Below are 19,638 nucleotides of genomic sequence, written 5' to 3'. Positions count from 1 at the left end.
ACCTTGAGCGATCCTCCTGCCTTGGCCTCCCAGAGTGCTAGGATTATAGGCGTGAGCCACCAGCGCCTGGCTGAAATGATTTGTTTTGAAGGAAAAATCACAAATCTTGCAATTAATTAAAAAGGTAAAAATGTAAGAGAGCCAAAACTGTAAATCAAGTATTTGGGAAGTGAAGACTGGAAGCTAACTTTTCATTAAATTCACAAAAACTTTTATACTCTTTCTGTAAATACTTTAGAAAAAAATCAACCACAACTATGAGTCAGAATAGCCACATCTGGACCATTTTTGTTAGCAGTCAGTATTTTTAGATAGTTAGAACCTGGTGCCCTAAGCCTAAAAGTGGGCTTGATTCTGCAGTAAATCTTTTGCCACTGCCTCAACACACAGAAACCTTTTTAGAAACAGACACTCCATGAATTCATTCATTCTTTCTTTCCTTTCTTCTCTTCCTCTCCCCTCCCCTCCCTCCCTCTTTCCTTTCCCTCCCTCCCTCCCTCCCTCCCTCCCTCCCTCCCTCCCTTCCTTCCTTCCTTCCTTCCTTCCTTCCTTTCTTTCTTTCTTTTTTTGAGACAGTCTCACTTCTGATGCCCGGGCTAGAGTGCCATGGCGTCAGCCTAGCTCACAGCAACCTCAAACTCTTGGGTTCAAGCGATCCTCCTGCCTCAGCCTCCCGAGTAGCTGGGACTATAGGCATGTGCCACCATGCCCAGATAATTTTTTTTTCTAGTTTTAGTTGTTTGGCTAATTTATTTCTATTTTTAGTAGAGATGGGGTCTCGCTCTTGCTCAGGCTGGTCTCAAACTCCTGACCTTGAGCAATCCTCCCATCTCAGCCTCCCAGAGTGCTAGGATTACAAGCGTGAGCCACCGCGCCTGGCCTCCATGAACTGTTTAATTCATATGGTCACACATTAATGGTTAGATGTTCCAGTATCTGATGTGGCCACAGCAGTCTTGCTGACCAAAATCATTTTTTTCCCTATCTTTAAAAACGTATATGGGAACAACCAGATCAGACAGATCTGAAGCTACTGTGTGTGTGAATGAACACTCCCTTTTGCTTCAAACCTGAATGCCATATATCTATTTTGGATTGTATATTGTGTTTATGTATTTATGCTTTGATTCATAGTAACTTCTCATGTTATGGAATTGATTTGCATTGAACACAAACTGTAGGTAAAAATAAATAAATGGCTGAAAGGGCAAAAGAGAAAAAAAACCACAACACAATGAGCTACCACTTCATACCTACTAGTCAGATAATAAACGCTGGTGAGAATGTGGAGAAAGTGGAATCTTCATACACTGCTGGTGAGAATGTAAAACAGCACAGCAGCTCCTCTGAAAAAGAGTCTGGCAGTTTTTCAAATGGCTAAACATTAAGTTGCCATACGACCCAGCAATTCCACTCCTAAGTATCTCCCCAAGAGAATGAAAACATATATCCACACAATACCTTGTACAGAAACATTCATAGCAAAATTATTCATAATAGCCAAAAGGTAAAAACCAAAGATCCATCTGATGAATGGATAAATAAAATGCTGTTTATCCATATAATATTGTTTAGCAATAAAAGGAAATCAACTGCTAATAGATGCTACAACTGAAAACATGATGCTAAGTAAAAAAAAAGCCAATTACAAAAGACCACATATATGACTCCATTTATATGAAACGTCCAGAAAAAAGTCAATCCATAGAGACAGAAAGTGGATTAGTGGTTGTCAGGGGCTGGGAGGGAGATGAGTAATAACTGTACTGGGTTTCTTTGGGTGTAATGAAGTGTTCTGGAATTAGATAGTGGTGACTTACGTTTGCACAACTTTATGAATATACTGAAAGTCACTGAATTATACACTTTAAAAGCGTAAATTATACAACACATAGATTCTGTCTTAATAAAATGTCTCGGCCTCCCAGAGTACTAGGATTACAGATATGAGCCACTGTGCCCAGCCAGGCACATGGTTTAAGAATATTTTCTGAGAAAGCATAATCTTTTTCTAAGCAATTTCCATAGCCATTTTAGTTGACATGAAAGGGAATATGGGCAAGTGATGTAAAAAAAAAAAAAAAAAAAAAAGGCAGGTATTAATATTTAATTTACTAGTATGATGTGCCAGGAATGCAGAAGCAGTTTGTTAGTTATGAGAATTTCTACTCCATCTATTGAAGTAATTCACATTTTAACAAAAGATGCTGGAAAAACTAAATAACCACATGCAAAACAATGAAGTTAAATCCTTAACTTACACCATATATTATTAAAAAAAAAACTCAAATGGATCAAAGACATAAGAGCCAAAATAATAAAACATAAGAGCTAAACTGTTTCTTAGAAGAAAACAGGGAAAATCTTCATGACACTGGTGAAGATTTCTTGAACATTACACCAAAAGCACAGGCAACAAAAGAAAAACCCAGATAAACTGTACTTCCTCAAAATTAAAAATTTTTGTGCCAAGGACCCTAATCAAGACAGTGAAAAGCCAACCCACAGATTGGGAGGAGATATTTATAAATCTTATATGTGACAAGGATTAATATCCAGATTATATAAAGAACTGTTACAACTCAACAAAACAACCCAATTCAAAACTGGGCAAAGAAAGTGAATAGACATTTCTCCATAATGACATACAAATAGCTAATAAGCACATGAAAGGATACTCAATATCACTAATCATTAGGGAAATCAAAACCACAATGAGATATGACTTCACATCCATTAAGAGAATGGCTATTATAAAAAATAATGAGCATTAGCAAGGAAGTAAAGAAACTGGAACCCTCAGTGCAGCCTATATAGAAACTAGCATGGTGGTTCCTCAAAAAATTAAACATAGAATTACCATATGATGATCCAACAATTCCATTTCTAGGTATATACCCAAAAGAAGTGAAAGCAGGTTCTAAAACACGTAACTTTCCACCAATGATCTTAACTGCATCATTCACAATAACCCAAAGGCAGAAACAACACAAATGTCTATCAACAGATGAATGGATTAACAAATGCAGGCCGGGCGCTGTGGCTCACGCCTGTAATCCTAGCTCTTGGGAGGCCCAGGCGGGCGGATTGCTCAAGGTCAGGAGTTCAAAACCAGCCTGAGCAAGAGCGAGACCCCGTCTCTACTATAAATAGAAAGAAATTAATTGGCCAACTGATATATATATAAAAAATTAGCCGGGCATGGTGGCGCATGCCTGTAGTCCCAGCTACCCGGGAGGCTGAGGCAGAAGGATCACTCGAGCCCAGGAGTTTGAGGTTGCTGTGAGCTAGGACGCCACGGCACTCACTCTAGCCTGGGCAACAAAGCGAGACTCTGTCTCAAAAAAAAAAAAAAAAACAAATGCAATATAGGCCAGGCACGATGGCTCACGCCTGTAATACTAGCACCCTGGGAGGCCAAGGCGGGTGGATTGTTCGAGGTCAGGAGTTCAAAACCAGCCTGAGCAAGAGCGAGATCCCGTCTCTACTATAAATAGAAAGAAATTAATTGGCCAACTAACATATATATAGAAAAAATCAGCCGAGCATGGTGGTGCATGCCTGTAGTCCCAGCTACTTGGGAGGCTGAGGCAGGAGGACTGCTTAAGCCCAGGAGTTTGAGGTTGCTGAGAGCCAGGCTGATGCCACGGCACTCACTCTAGCCTGGGCAACAAAGTGAGACTCTTGTCTCAAACAAACAAACAAACAAACAAAAAAGAAATGCAATATATACATACAATGAAATATTATTCAGCATGAAAAAGAAGTGAAGTTCTGACACATGGCACAACACAGATGAACCATGTAGCTATTATGCTAAATGAAATAAGCCAGACACAAAAGGACAAATATCCTATGATTTCACTTGTATGAGATACCTAGAATAGGCAAATTCAGAGAGACAGAAAGTAGAATAAAGATTACCAGCTGCTGGGAGGAGGAGGAATAGGGAGTTACTGCTTTATGGTTATAGTTTTTATTTAGGGTAATGAAAAGTTTCGGAAATACATAGTGGTGATGGTTGCACAACACTGTGAATGGTACACTACTTTAAAAAGTATTTAAAATGGGAGCTGGGCATGACAGTGTGCCCATAGTCCCAGCTGCTCAGGGGGCTGAGGCAGGAGGATTGCTTGAGCCCAGGAGTTTGAGGCTGTAGTATGCCAGTGAATAGCCACTGTACTCCAGCCCTGGCAACATAGTGAGACCCTATCTCTTTAAAAAAAGAAAAGTGGTTAAAATGGCAAATTTTATGTTATATATTTTTAACTATAATTTTTAAAAATTAATAATGTAATATATCAAAAACCACCCTTTGAGAACCACTGTACAATTATATCAGTTTATATCAAATAGTTTTTCTTGCCTAAGATAATCACCCTATGAGAATTAGCACAAATGACATATATTTTAAAAATGAAGAAATAGAAAAGTAAAACTGATCTAAGTTAACCTTTTTAGATAACAGCAGAAAACAACAAAAAAGCAAAAGTGTCTAAAGGGATAGCTTACCTCCTGTCAATTCTACTATTACACTTTGCTGTTCAGTAAATCATTTAACTTCTCTAGATCCTACCTTTCCCCCAGAAGTAAACAATTTAAGGTCCCTTTTAAAAGTCCTCTACAATCTGATTCCAACTCAGATCTTTTCAGTCTTGTTCTTATTTACATTATCCCTCAGGTCTGTTTATCTTGTCTTCAAAAAATATCTCATTTCAGACTCAGCCTACTCTGTCCTGACTAGGAACTCTGAGGGAGACCCGGTGGTAGGGTTGGCAGATAACCCTGCTAGGGTTACCACCTCCAACCTCCATCACCAAAAAAGTTACACAAACCTCCAAGTATCTCAAATCTCAATCAACTAGATGTTAAGGCAGTTCCTTCTAGAGAGTTTAGGCAATTCCCAATTCCAACAGGCACAAAGGAGACAGAGAAAGAATACGTTTTAAGTATGAAGAAGGCTGTTGCTCTTTATTAATGACCTCCTGAAGGGCTACTACTCTGAAGGTGAACTAGGATGCCAGTGCAAAATAGTAATAGTAACAGCAACTATGTTTTTAAATGGTCACCATGTGCCAGGTTCTAATGAGGACGGTGCATGAATTAACATTTAAATCCAACATCCCGTTCAAAACCAGCCTAAGCAAGATTGAGACCCGTCTCTATTATAAATAGAAAGAAATCGCAGGGCGTGGTGGCCTGTAATCCTAACACTCTGGGAGGCCAAGGCGTCCTTGGCCTTGAACTTCAAGGTCAGAAGTTCAAAACCAGCCTGAGCAAGACCCCGTCTCTACCAAAAATAGAGAGAAATTAATTGACCAACTAAAAATATATATAGAAAAAATTAGCTGGGCATGGTGGCGCATGCCTGTAGTCCCAGCTACTCAGGAGGCTGAGGCAGTAGGATCGCTTGAACCCAAGAGTTTGAGGTTGCTGTGAGCTAGGCTGATGCCACGGCACTCACTCTAGCCTGGGCAACAGAGTGAGACTCTGTCTCAAAAAAAAAAAAGAAAAAAGAAATTAATTGGCCAACTAATATATATAGAAAAAATTAGCCGGGCATGGTGGCGTATGCCTGTAGTCCCAGCTACTCGCCACGGCACTCACTCTAGTCTGGGCAACAAAGTGAGACTCTGTCTCAAAATAATAATAATAATAATAAATCCAACATCTCTATGAGGTATTATTATCCTCTCTACAAACAAGGAAAATGAAGGATAGAAGTGCTATCTGCCCAAGTTACAAAGCTAGTAATTAGTGTGGCTAGGATTTGAACTCAAGCATTTTGGTTCTAGAGCCAATAGCCCTAAACATAGCTCTATACTACTAAAATCTGTTTGAAAACTTGAGTCACACCAATTATCTTGAGCCAGTATCTTGAGACAGCTGGAAGAAATTGTCAAAGGTGACCCAGACAGCTGAAATGGCTCTGACAGAGAAAGAAGGTGAAGTGGTGGGACCAGCTAGCACAAAGGAGAATTTCTGTAAGTTGGAAAACCATGCTTATTAGACAGAGGATTAGCAAAAGATCTTCCCCAGGGTGGGAAGTTTCTGATATTTGCTAAGAGACAATATATTTTTAGCTATGCCACTGTTTATTTACTATCCCACCATTCCTAATGTCTAATTCTAGCTGATTTTTTTTTTTTTGAGACAGAGTCTCGCTCTGTCGCCTGGGCCACAGTGCAGTGGCATCAGCCAGAGTGCAATGGCATCATCCACGACTCATTGTTACCTCCAACTCCTGGGCTCAAGTGATTCTCCTGCCTCAGCCTTCCGTGTAGCTGGGACTACAGGTGCACACCACCAGGCCCAGCTGATTTTTCTATTTTTTTGTAGAGACGGGGTCTTACTCTTGCTCAGGATACTCTCAAACCCCTGGCCTCAAAGCAATCCTCCTGCCTCAGCCTCCCTGAGTGCTAGGATTACAGGTGTGAGCCACCACACCCAGCCTTAATCCTAGCTTTTACTTGACAAATTATTTTACTGGTTATTCAGCTATTCTGGCTGAAATAAAAATATTAGTATTTCTAACCAGAAATATATTACAAAGTGTTCTGGACTCAGTACATTTATCATGTGATTGCTATGAGAATTTGTATTCATTCTATATATTTGTAGTCAGAGTTACACTTATTATACAACTTCCACAAAGATGAAATTGCCAATATTTTTATTAAAATTTCTTCATCTCCTATTTTCTTTAAGGAATTAAAAATTCTGATCTATCTTATTCCACTGCTTGAGAGCAAAGTTGTAATTACAGAGCATCTTGCTGCTGATGATATAAGAAGCCAAGTAACAACTAGACTTCCATGTCTCACACATTGAGATACTACTTTAAAAAATTACAGACATCTTTTTGTAAAATCATATAAAGCTATATGGATTAAATCTGCATCTTTGCAACATATCCTAAATCCCTACTTCATAGCCTTAATGTGCACTTAAGCACATTTAAAGGAAGAAGCAAACTCAGGCACTCGCTCCACTGCCCACGCAACATATGAATGCATACATATCCCCCAAATCAATTGAACTTTAAAATGTTGTTGTTCCCATTTTCTTTTTATGTAAGTGTTTGAAAATCCAACATTATTGCAAGGTCACACTTTGGGGCAAATACACAGGGATAGTATATCTCTATCGCTATCTCTCCCCATCACTGCCTCTTTGTACACGAAGATAAAAAGGCACAGTCTTACCGCTCAAGAAGATCACTGGCCAGTAGGGGGCGACAGACATGGAAATAAATTATATATTACAATTCAATGTGATATGTATTAAGATAGGAGATATTTGTTACTGAAGCCCAGGAGGAAGAACAACTAACTTAGAAGGATCCGGGAAGGCTCCACATAAAAAGCAATGTAAGAGAAAATGTTTATTTATTCAGTATAATTCTACTGCACATATACCAAGTCCCAAGGACTATGGACAGACTGTGTTGCTCTGTAGCAGCGACCTCTTCAAACATTTTTTGGGTTTCCCTATACCTACTGGATTTCTCTCAATTATCTCCATATTAATACGATATACATAAAAACTACTTTTCTGAAATAAAGCTTATTAAACTTTGTTTAGAAAGTTTAATAATTTCATTATACCTCAATGAGGGATTTTAATGGGAATACCCCAAGGTAGCAGAAAAACAGTAGGAAATCACTGCATTACAGTGATTAAACCTTGGGGCCAAATTTTACCTTTTGATTTATGAAAACTTTTTGCCCCTAAATAAGAGCCCTGATCACAGAGATAAAGAACACGTTTAGCTTTAACATAACTGCTTTAACCGAGCATGGTAATCCCAGGTCAGCCTTCAAATATCTTCTATAACAAGTTAGATCAACTTCTGCAGACAGCAAGAGTACATATAGAACAGTTTTTGTATTAATTTTTTTTTGTAGAGATGGGGGTCTCATCATGTTACCCAGGCTGGTCTCAAACTCCCGGACTCAAGTGATCCTCCCACCTTGGCCTCCCAAAGTACTGGGATTACAGGCATGATGAGCCACTGTGCCCAGCAAACAGTTTCCATATATGAAAAACCTTAGCAGATCATGGTAATCCCAATAAGTAGTATAATCCATAAATGGAACACATCACCTAGAGAATTTGGCAAGAAGTTTATGTACACCTAAGTTTCTCTCTCTCTCTCTCTCTCTCTCTTTCTCTCTCTCTCTCTCTCTCTTTTTTGAGACAGAGTCTTGCTTTGTTGTCTAGGCTAGAGTGAGTGCCGTGGCACCAGCCTAGCTCACAGCAACCTCAAACTCCTGGGCTCAAGCAATCCTCCTGCCTCAGCCTCCCGAGTAGCTGGGACTACAAGCATGTGCCACCATGCCTGGCTAATTTTTTCTATATATATTAATTGGCCAATTAATTTCTTTCTATTTATAGTAGAGACGGGGTCTCACTCTTGCTCAGGTTGGTTTCGAACTCCTGAGCTCAAATGATCCGCTCGCCTCAGCCTCCCAGAGAGCTAGGATTAAAAGTGTGAGCCACCGTGCCTGGCCACCTAAGTTTGATTTAAAAATAAACAAACATACAGCAAGTCCTGAAAAAAATTAAATAATTTTTTTAAAAAGACAGAAAGGCCAGGTGCAGTGGCACATGCAGGAGGCAGGAGACTGCTTTTGAGCCCAGGAGTTTGAGACCAACCTGAGCAATATGGCAAGACCTCATCTCTACAAAAAGTTTTAAAAAATTAGCTGGGCATAGAGATGCATGCCTGTAGTCCCAGCTACTCAGGGGCTGAGGCAGGAAGATCACTTGAATCCAGGAGTTCAGGGTTACAGTGAGCTATGATCATGCCACTGTGCTCTAGCCTGGGTGACAGAGCAAGACTCTCTAAAAATAAATTAAATAAATAAAAATTTTAAAAGACAGGAATGAAGGCAGAATGCTCAAGAGGAATATACAAAACAAAGTGAACTTTCCCCCAAGAGTTCCCCTCAGCACTAGTGTCAAATAGCCACTATATAAAAAAAATGATCCTAAAATTCTCTAAAAGGACAGGACATACTTACCCTTACCACAAATATACCCTTTACAAAACCAATTGGCCAAGAAATGAGTTAAAGTGCTAGAGCTCTTCCACCACCAATGCCTGATTTTCTACATACCATTTGATACAATCAACTATTCAGTGTGCTTGCTGCACATTTAACCATGATATCACCACAATTCTGCACAGGAAAAAATTACTCCCTCAAATTCAAGATGAACATAAGGCATCTCAACATCATCTTGAAGTGACTTAATCTGAGTGTAGATGTTACACCTACAGGACATTGTGTTTCTCTAAAGATTTTTACTAGACTATGCATATACTCTTCTCCTTGGATACTAACAAAAACAGTAACTCATAATATTAAACTTTCTACGAACATGCAATGTTCTAGCAATCAAATCACCAGAGAAACTAGAATTAAGCAAGTAAAAGCATTTGTCAATGTCCAAGCCACACCTTGGGGTATATTTTCTGTGAAGCAAAAATGTGTAATTCCTCACTATACCTTCTTTTTTTTTTTTTTTGAGACAGAGTCTCGCTCTGTTGCCCAGGCTCGAGTGAGTGTCGTGGCGTCAGCCTAGCTCACAGCAACCTCAATCTCCTGGGCTCAAGCAATCCTGCTGCCTCAGCCTCCCGAGTAGCTGGGACTACAGGCATGTGCCACCATGCCCGGCTAATTTTATATATATATTAGTTGGCCAATTAATTTCTTTCTATTTATAGTAGAGACGGGGTCTCGCTCTTGCTCAGGCTGGTTTCGAACTCCTGACCTCGAGCAATCCACCCGCCTCGGCCTCCCAGAGAGCTAGGATTACAGGCGTGAGCCACCTCGCCCGGCCCTCACTATACCTTCTGTCTCACTCTTTCAAATCTTTACTTCCTTTATGTAGTCCCAGAACAATACTAAGACGTAACACCTTAATGTTTGACATTTAAAAATTAGTCCAAACTAAATGAAATCATAATTCAAAAGAAAAATAAAATGTTTGCTTTTTCTAATTATGTAACTCCTAGCGCAGAAAAGGAGATTTTAGAAGACCTAGTCTCTAAGAAATAATCTTTAACGCACCACACACACACATACACACACAAATACCACCCACCAAAAATGAAAACCATAATGATAACTCAGAAATATTTAGTTTCTCCCTCAAGTCAACCAATTTCTTAACTTTACTTTCATTAGTCAATGAAACATTCACTGACAAACAAATACTCCCTGAACACTTCTGTTTACTGCCTTATGTGTTTCTATAGTAACAGATACAAAGAACACAGAAAAAAGTCCAAAGCAAAAGCAATACTTAATAAAACAGTTATCTCAAGCCACCAGAGAAACACTGTAACCCTGAACTCCTGGATTCAAGTGATCTTCCTGCCTCAGCCCCTGACTAGCTGGGACTACAGGCATGCATCTCTATGCCCAGCTAATTTTTTAAAATTATGCCTAGTTTTTTTTTACCATCTTCTGTAACTGATGCAACTGTAAGTCATTAGTATGATACACGGTACAAGCCATGCCAATTTAGTTCCTAGAAGGTAAGGACTAATGTATTAGTTACACAAGGACAATTTATGGAAAAAGAGAAAGTCCCTCGAGGTTTATCTCGAATCTAAAGGGGAAATAAGAGTGACCTTTCTTTTTGCCAGCCAAGAAAGGTATTATGAACCTAAAAGGACGGCTTGTCCTGAAAATCACTAACTCCAGACATTTGCTAGGTAGATGATATAAACCATGAAATGTGTCACACACGCTGCTTCTCCCAAGTCTTTAAATGAGTTTATGGAGATAGCAAGCAGTCACTTGAAACCAGAAGATATTATATAAATAAATGCACCTCTTTCCAGGTTTGCTACATAGCTCTCATCAGGATGCTTTCCTCCATGATCCTTCTCTCTGCAGCTGTAATTAATGTTCTGATTCATAGATAAAGGTCAACCTCTTAATCAATGTATGACCTCTTTTTCAAACTGCCAAACTTGAGATTTATGAAATTTCGCATCCAGGAATAGAAGCTTTAGAAGGATCTGGCATGAAACCAAGAGCTGGTATTCTAAATTACTCCCCACAAACACATATACTCCTCCTCCCACTATCACCACTACATTATAGTCCTGGAAAAACATCTTTCCTTCTAAGTGTACAGTCACCCCATCTGTGCCAACTAAAGTTAAAGTACAGAAAACTACTTCTTTGCTTCTAAGAATGTTACTCTAAGAGTGATAAGCTGAGGCGCATCATTAAATAGTCCAAAGCAAAAGCAATACTTAATAAAACAGTTATCTCAAGCCACCAGAGAAACTAAAAATTAAAGTTAATGATCATGTCTTTGCTAAATTTCTCTGGACTTAAGTAACATATCTAAAACATTGCCAGATCACTTTCAATCAAGCTAAAATTCTTATATCTGAAATCAAAAATTCACTTTCAGTTACAACCTGTTTATTTTGTTTAGCAAAACTAAATAATGAGAAGATAAAGGGATTAGAGTCAAAAGTGGGTCTGGGGCAGGCATAGTGGCTCACACCTGTAATCCTAGCATTCAGGGAGGCTGAGGTGGGAAGACTGCTTGAGGTCAGGAGCTCAAGACCAGTCTGAGCAAGAGACCCTGTCAAAAAATAGGAAAATTAGCCAGGTGAGGTGGTGTGTGCCTGTAGTCCCAGCTACTCAGGAGGCTGAGGCAGGAGGATTACTTGAGTCCAAGAGTCTGAGGTTGCAGTGAGCTAAGATGACACCACTGTACTCTAACCTGGGCAACAGAGTGAGACTCTGTCTCAAAAGAAAAGGAGTGGATCTGGGTCTTTGTACCATCACTTTGAGCTTCAAATTCCCTAACCTTCCATTTTCTCATTTGAAAATGTCAAGATTTTCACCTAATGCACAGGATGGTTGTGAGATTTAAATGAGAACATATGTATAAGTACTTTGCAAACTTGGCCTTATACATAAAAGCGAAGGCTGTCTAGAGTACTGGCAGGATATGGACCAGGTTTCCAGGGTTCAAATTCTGTTCAGTTTCTCATTGTATATGAGCTACTTAACTAATAATGATAATAGAAGCACTGCAACAGGGTTGTATGAGGATTAAATGAAATAAAAAATATAAAGCAGCCAGCACACGTTTCAAAAGTATTAGCAATTATGGCTTTTTTTTTTTTGAGATGGAGTCTCACTCTGTTGCCTGGGCTAGAGTGCCGTGGCATCAGCCTAGCTCACAGCAACCTCAAACTCCTGGGCTCAAGTGATCCTCTTGCCTCAGCCTCCCGAGTAGCTGGGACTACAGGAATGTACCACCATGCCTGGCTAATTATATATATATATATGTGTGTGTATGTGTGTGTGTGTGTGTGTGTGTGTATATATATACTTTTTTTTAAGTTGTCCAGCTAATTTCTTTCTATTTTTTTAGTAGAGACGAGTCTCACTCTTGCTCAGGCTGGTCTCGAACTTCTGAGCTCAAACAATCTTCCCCGTCTTGGCCTCCCAGAGTGCTAGGATTACAGGCGTGAGCCACTTGGCCAGCAATTATGGTTTTGAACATGAATCAATATTTTACTGGGAAATCAACTATCTTTCCCAAAAATAGGGGCTGGCCTACGTGGCTAGAAATAAGTCATACTTCACATGCTTCTGCTCAAATGGCATTAAACTATCAGATAGGATTTTCTCCTTCTTTATCATCCTAAGTGGTAGGCTTCTAGTAAGTTTTCTAAGTCCACATCTTCTGGGGAAAACTCTTTCATGATTCTATCATCTCTGAATCTCCCCATAGGGATGAAATTTTATGAAATCCAACAACTGTATCCTCTCCATTCCCACTCTGCCAGCAATTTAATATGAAGTGGTCATCTCTATAAAGTGTTACTTGAGAAGAAGCCTCTGCTCTAAGTGGTAGAGTTGGTTATACTCTTGTGATCTGTAGGATTGAGAAAGACTGAATGAAAGGTCAAACATGAATAGGGGAAGTGCAGAGGTAGAAAGCAGAGTAGCAATGGACTTATATAAGAACAAGTTTCTGAACATCAAACAGTCAGACTTGAGCAGAAGGTTGAAGATAAACTGTAGAAGAGAAGTGACTAAAAAAATATAAAGTTTAAAATACAGTTCAATTCCTGACTTAAAAAAAAAATCTATACCTGCTTGCCTGTGTTGCTGTAAATCTCCGAAGAAGGTGCTTCAGGAGAAGTGACCATTATATACATTTACAGACAATAAGAATCAACCTAATCTGAATTATGTAGCATCTATTGCTAAGATTCTCTTGCATTGTTGGGATGTAATGAGAGAAACTCTGGCAAAAAGTATGGAAACTATGTTAGCATTTCACATAGGCAAGAGAGCTCTTTTCCCACCATCTTTATGGGGATTCTAAGCCATATGTCCCACAGCCTTTGTCCTAGGACGCACAAGTCTTGAGTGCTTACAACAGGTTGACTACCATCCAAAACACAAAAGAAAAGAAATAGAAAAGAGCTACTATTTTCAAGAAGCTCATGATTTGTTTGGAAAATAAAACACACTTAACTAAGAAAAGTCTAGAGGCATAGCCAAGAGCAGAATGGAAACAAGAACTAAGAAAAGGTTTAGATAATCTACTTTTATACAGTTGAGTAGTTGCTAAGAAATGCTGTGGCGAAATATCTATGTGGCTAAGATGTTACTACATCTTCTATTATCTAACATGAATCCTTCCTATGCACCAAGCATTTTCAAGTCCATTTAATCCTTACAACAACCTTATGAAGATTGTAAAACATCAATTTTAGTTATGAAGAAAGAATCAAAAACATTGAGTAACTTGAGCCAGAATTACTTTTTTATTATTTTTTTTATTTTTTATTTTTTTGAGGCAGAGTCTCACTCTGCTGCCCAGACTAGAGTGCCGTGGCATCAGCCTAGCTCACAGCAACCTCAAACTCCTGAGCTCAAGCAATCCTTCTGTCTCAGCCTCCCAAGTAGCTGGGACTACAGGGATATGCCACCATGCCCGGCTAATTTTTTCTATGTATTTTTAGTTGGCCAATTAATTTCTTTCTATTTTTTTAGTAGAGACGGGGTCTTGCTCTTGCTCAGAGCTGGCTTCCGAACTCCTGACCTTGAGCAATCCACCTGCCTGCGCCTCCCACAGTGCTAGGATTACAGGCGTAAGTCACCGTGCCTGGCCAAGCCAGAATTACTTAACAAGTAGCCAAAGTGGGACTCGAATTCAAGTCTAGCTATAATAAAAAGTCTACATTCTTAACCCCAACACGAGAAGCTCTCAAACTTTTTGGCCTAAGGCCTTATACTCCTCTTTGGCTTTATACTCTTCAAAATTACTGAGAATCTCAAACAGCTTTTATTTATGTGGGTTATATGTATCAGTTTTTGCTGATCACAAATTAAAACTAGGAAATTAAATATATAATTGCAAAACAAGACAACAAACTATACTTCTTGTATTTTCATAGAGGCTCAAGGAAAACTTCAGGATTTCACAATAATGAATACTGGACTATATAGTGAGGTTACAGAAGGAAGTACAACCAAATATAGCTACTAAAATCACAACATGAGTACTGAAAACTGAGTTAATTGTTGAAAAAGTACATATTTATATAATAAACCTACTACCTTAGGAAATTCTAGAAAACACAAAAACACACATTCCATTAGGTTGACAGCATTATCATCACACATCATATAGTCCTGGAAAGCTCCACTATACTTTTGGAAAGTCTCCACTTATTAGAGGAAGAGAGAGAAAAAGGCAAATAATAGTATTACTATGAAAATAGTTTTGACTTCACAGACAAAACTATAAAAGAATCTTTGGGTATATCCTTGGACCACATGTTGAGAACCACTGTTCCAGACCAATCTTATTTAACCCATGGGTCATAAAAGTCAACTAGGTCATAATAGTATGTATTTTTAAAATAAAATTAGAATAGATCAGAAAACATAATATGGGCAAGTACCATTTCCTGAAACTTTTGTTAGTTATGACGAACATCCATATGTATAAGACTTCTAGGTAGCAATATAAAATGTATTTCCTACTGCAGGTCAGTCAAAAACTAAAAAACACTGTACCACAACATACTAACTTTCCCAATCTACAGCCTAAGCAAAGGCGATACACACACAACCTATAATCTGTAGAAAGAAAACAGCATTTTTGAAACACTGGATACTCTCTACGTGAAGTCAATTAAAGGTTTCAGTTGGGTACAATTTCTATAGGTTAAAGAAAGTCACAGTTCATCTTACTATGATACCATGATGTCATCACAGCCATCACTAAAGTCTTTTCTACCATCACCTGCTCTACAGTCAAAAAGGGAAGGCAAGCAAAGTCAGTCATCCAAGCTCCACCAGCTATAAATGATGGATCTTTCCTTCCCTCTAAACAGAGCTCTTTTTATCTATCTATCTATCTATCTATCTATCTATCTATCTATCTATCTATCTATCTATCTAGAGGTGGGGTCTCCCTATGTTGCCCAGGCAGGACTTGACCTCCTGGGCTCAAGCAATCCTCTTGCCTCAGCCTCCCAAGGAGCTAAGAATTACAGGCACATGCCACCACACCTAGCTCTTGCTATTAATCATAAGGTCAACTTTCCAAACGAAGGGCTTCCTAACAAACTGGTCAACAATCATTTTGCTGTTGGCATTAAGGTTACTGCTCTCATCCCAAACCTATAGGATTTCTTGGGTCATAGGAGCATTCAGATAATGGTTCAAGCTGTAGATAGCTCCCTATCCTAGCAAAGGTGGACCTGCACCTGGCAGACTGCAACAAATGGAAACAGCAAAGCCTGTTTTCACTAGCAGTTGAAGTTCTACCCATGGTCTGAGCATAATCCAAGACACCCAGAGATCTCAACAATGGTCTCCCTGAGAGGCTACAATGACAAGCTCTACTAATGGTAATGGCTGAAATATAACATCACTGTCTCTTCCTTGGTACCAGAACCAAACTACAGAATTTTATTTCAGAAAGAGTTTCTCTCCCAATTAGTCCAAACAGATTAACAGGGAGCCTAATGAAAATTATTAAAGAAAAGGCAGTGAGAGGCAGGGGTAAATTCAGTGATGCTTCACAGTGGCATATACATGTGTATGTGTGTGGTAACATACACATAAGATTTACCATTTTAACCATTCTCAAGTGTATAGTAAGTACATTCATATTGCTATACAATCAATATCACTATCTCCAGAACTTTTTTATCATCTCATATAGAAACTCTGTATTCATTGGCATATACTTTTTCACAGATCATATTTTTCTGATATCAACATACCCTAAACTGCAAATGCTCCCCAAATGGGTCTGGAAGGAACAGACCCATTCCCACTATTATCTTCAAACTTTGGAGGGAAAAAGGAAAGTTCAACGACAATAGAAATCTTTCTTTTCACTGCTATCTCCCCAACTCCTAGTACGTGCCTGACAAATATTCAAATATTTATGTCTGTGGCCGAAATATCATTTCACACATTATTTAGTAATTGCATATGGCAAAATGTACCTTTACAGTGGAAAAATCTACAGGTTACCATTTTAATCAATCTTAATCATCACTACTAGTGGGACAACCTAAACTTGTATATCTCCTGACCTGATGATACAGTTTGAAGTGTTCAATCACCTAGGAAGCATTCATCAACTGATCTCTGACAAAGGACCAAAGAAAATTCAATGTAGAAAGGATAGTCTTTTCAACAAATGGTGCTGGAACAACTGAACATCCATGTGCAAAATAACTAACTAATTCTAAACACTGACCTTATGCCTTTCAGAAAAATTAACTCAAAATGGATAATAGGACTAAATATAAATCACAAAACTACAAAACTTCTAAAAGATAACAGAAGAAAACAATTAATGAAAAAAAATTGTCAGTTGGGCATGGTGCCTCACACCTGTAATCCTAGCACTCTGGGAGGCCGAGGCAGGAAGATCGCTCAAGGTCAGGAGTTTGAAACCAGTCTGAGGAAGAGTGAGACCCTGTCTCTTCTAAAAATAGAAAGAAATTAATTGGCCAACTAAAAACACACAAAAAATTAGCCGGGCATGGTGGCTTGTGCCTGTAGTCCCAGCTACTCGGGAGGCTGAGGCAGTAGGATAGCTTGAGCCCAAGAGATCGAGGTTGCTGTGAGCTAGGCTGATGCCACGGCACTCGCTCTAGCCTGGGCAACAAAGTGAGACTCTGTCTCAAAATAAAATAAAATAAAATACTGAGATACCATTAAACATCTATTAGAATGGTCAAAATCCAAAATACTGACAACACCAAATGCTGACAAGGAGGTGAAGCAATAGGAACTCTCATTCTTTGCTGGAGAGAATAAAAACTAGTACAGGATGAGCACAGTGGCTCATGCCTGTAATCCTAGCACTTTGGGAGACCAAGGTGGGAGGACTGCTTGAGACCAGGAGTTTGAAACAGGCCTAAGCAAGAGCAAGACCCCATCTCTAAAAAAAAATGAGAAAAATTAGCTGGGCATGGTGGCACATGCCTATAGTCCCAGCTACTAAAAACGCTCAAACAGGAGGATCACTTGAGCCCAAGAGTTTGAAGTTGCAGTGAGCTATGATGACACCACTGCACTCTAGCCCAGGCGACAGAGTGAGACCTTGTCTCAAAAACATATAAAAAATTTTAAAAATTAAAAGAACAAACTGGTACAGGCACTTTGGAAGACAGTCTGGCAGTTTCTTATAAAACTAAATATACTCTCACCATAAAATCCAGTAATTGTACTCCCTGGTATTTACTTAAATGAGTTAAAAACTTATATCCACAAAAAAACCTGCACACAAATGTTCACAGTGGCTTTATTCATAATGCCAAAACTTGGAAGCAACCAAGATTACCAAACTTCGGTAGGTAAATAAATGAACTGTGGTTCATCCACACAATAGAATATTACTCAGCAATAATAATAAATCAGCTATTTAGCCACAAAGAGACATAGAGCAACCATCAATGCATATTGCCAAGTGGAAGAAGCCAGTCTAAAAAAGGCTACATACTATATGATTCCCACTATATGGCATTTTAGAATAGGTAAAACTACAGACAGTAAAAAGATTAGTAGTTACAGGTGTGGGAGGGAGGAGAGGGATGAAAAGGTACAGCACAATAGATTTTTATGGCAGTGAAAGAAAATATTCTATATGATACTGTAATGGTGGCTACATTAGTCAAAATTCATAGACGTCTACAACACAAACAGTGAACCCTAATGTAAACTATGGACTTTAGTTAATAATGATGTATTGTTTTATGGATGGGGTCTCACTACGTTTCCCAGGCTGGACTTGAACTCCTGGGCTCAAGTGATCGATCCTCCCACCTCTGCCTTCCAAGCAGCTGGGACTACAAGTGCCTGTGCAGCTTTTAATACTTTTACAAAACTGTATTGGTTCATCAACTGTAACTAAGGTACCACACTAATGCAAGATGTTAACAGGAGAAACTGGGGGGTAGGAGTGGGAACTCTGTACTTTCTGCTCAATTTTTCTACAAACCTAAAACTGCTTTTTAAAAAACAAAGTTTACTACTTATTAAAAAAGAGTCATTGTTACAAACACAATGGGCACACACAATGATACACATACAAAAGAGGGACTGTTCAGAGGCAGCAAACTTTTACTGAAAAGAGTCAAAGAGTAAATATTTTCAGCTTTGTGGGCCATACAATCTCTATCACAACATGTAAATGAATGAACATGACTTTATGCACACTGAAATTTCAATTTTGATATAGTATTCATGTCATAAAATATTATCCTTTGGGAGGCCGAGGCGGGCAGATTGCTCAAGGTCAGGAGTTCGAAACCAGCCTGAGCGAGACCCCGTCTCTACCAAAAATAGAAATAAATTAATTGACCAACTAAAAATATATATACAAAAAATTAGCCGGGCATGGTGGCGCATGCCTGTAGTCCCAGCTACTCGGGAGGCTGAGGCAGGAGGATCGCTGAGCCCCGGAGATTGAGGTTGCTGTGAGCTAGGCTGACGCCATGGCACTCACTCTAGCCTGGGCAACAAAGTGAGACTCTGTCTCAAAAAAAAAAAAAAAAAAATTATCCTTATCATTTGTTTAGCCATATAAAAATGTAAAAACCAAAGAACTGAAAACAAGTATTCAACAAATACTTGTACAGAAATGTTGACAGGAGCACTATTCAAAATAGCCAAAAGGTAGAAATAATCCAATACAATGGAATATTATTCAGCCATAAAAAGGAACAAACTACTGGTATGAAACAACATGGGTGAACCCTGAAAACATGGTAAGTGAAAAAAGCCAGACACAAAAGCGTTAGACAGTATCGAATAATTCCATTTATATGAAACATCCAGAATAGGTATATCCATAGAGATGAAAAGCCAACTAGTGGTTACCAGGGGCTGGAAGAAGCAGGGAATAGAAGTGATTGCTTAATACCGTATTTCCCCAAAAATAAGACCTACCCGTAAAATAAGCTCTAGCAGGATTTCTAAGCATTAGCTCAATGTAAGCCCTACCCCCAAAATAAGACCTAGTGATGGGTGTGGCTACGTGGTGCATCTGCACAACCCATGCATTTTGACGCAGAGTGGTAAAGACGGAGCAGCCCTTTTC

General features: G+C 39.0%; 1 protein-coding gene across 5 annotated transcripts in view; it reads right to left on the bottom strand.

The window, feature by feature from the left end:
- Nucleotides 1–19,638, bottom strand: part of KDM2A (lysine demethylase 2A) — a 125,489-nt gene that overhangs the window by 66,031 nt on the left and 39,820 nt on the right. The gene's annotated exons all lie outside the window — the stretch shown is intronic.

Source organism: Microcebus murinus, chromosome 4, assembly GCF_040939455.1.
Source record: "Microcebus murinus isolate Inina chromosome 4, M.murinus_Inina_mat1.0, whole genome shotgun sequence".
Lineage (NCBI taxonomy): Eukaryota > Metazoa > Chordata > Mammalia > Primates > Cheirogaleidae > Microcebus > Microcebus murinus.
Note: the sequence above shows the minus strand (reverse complement) of the source record. Positions and strands in the feature narration are given on the sequence as shown.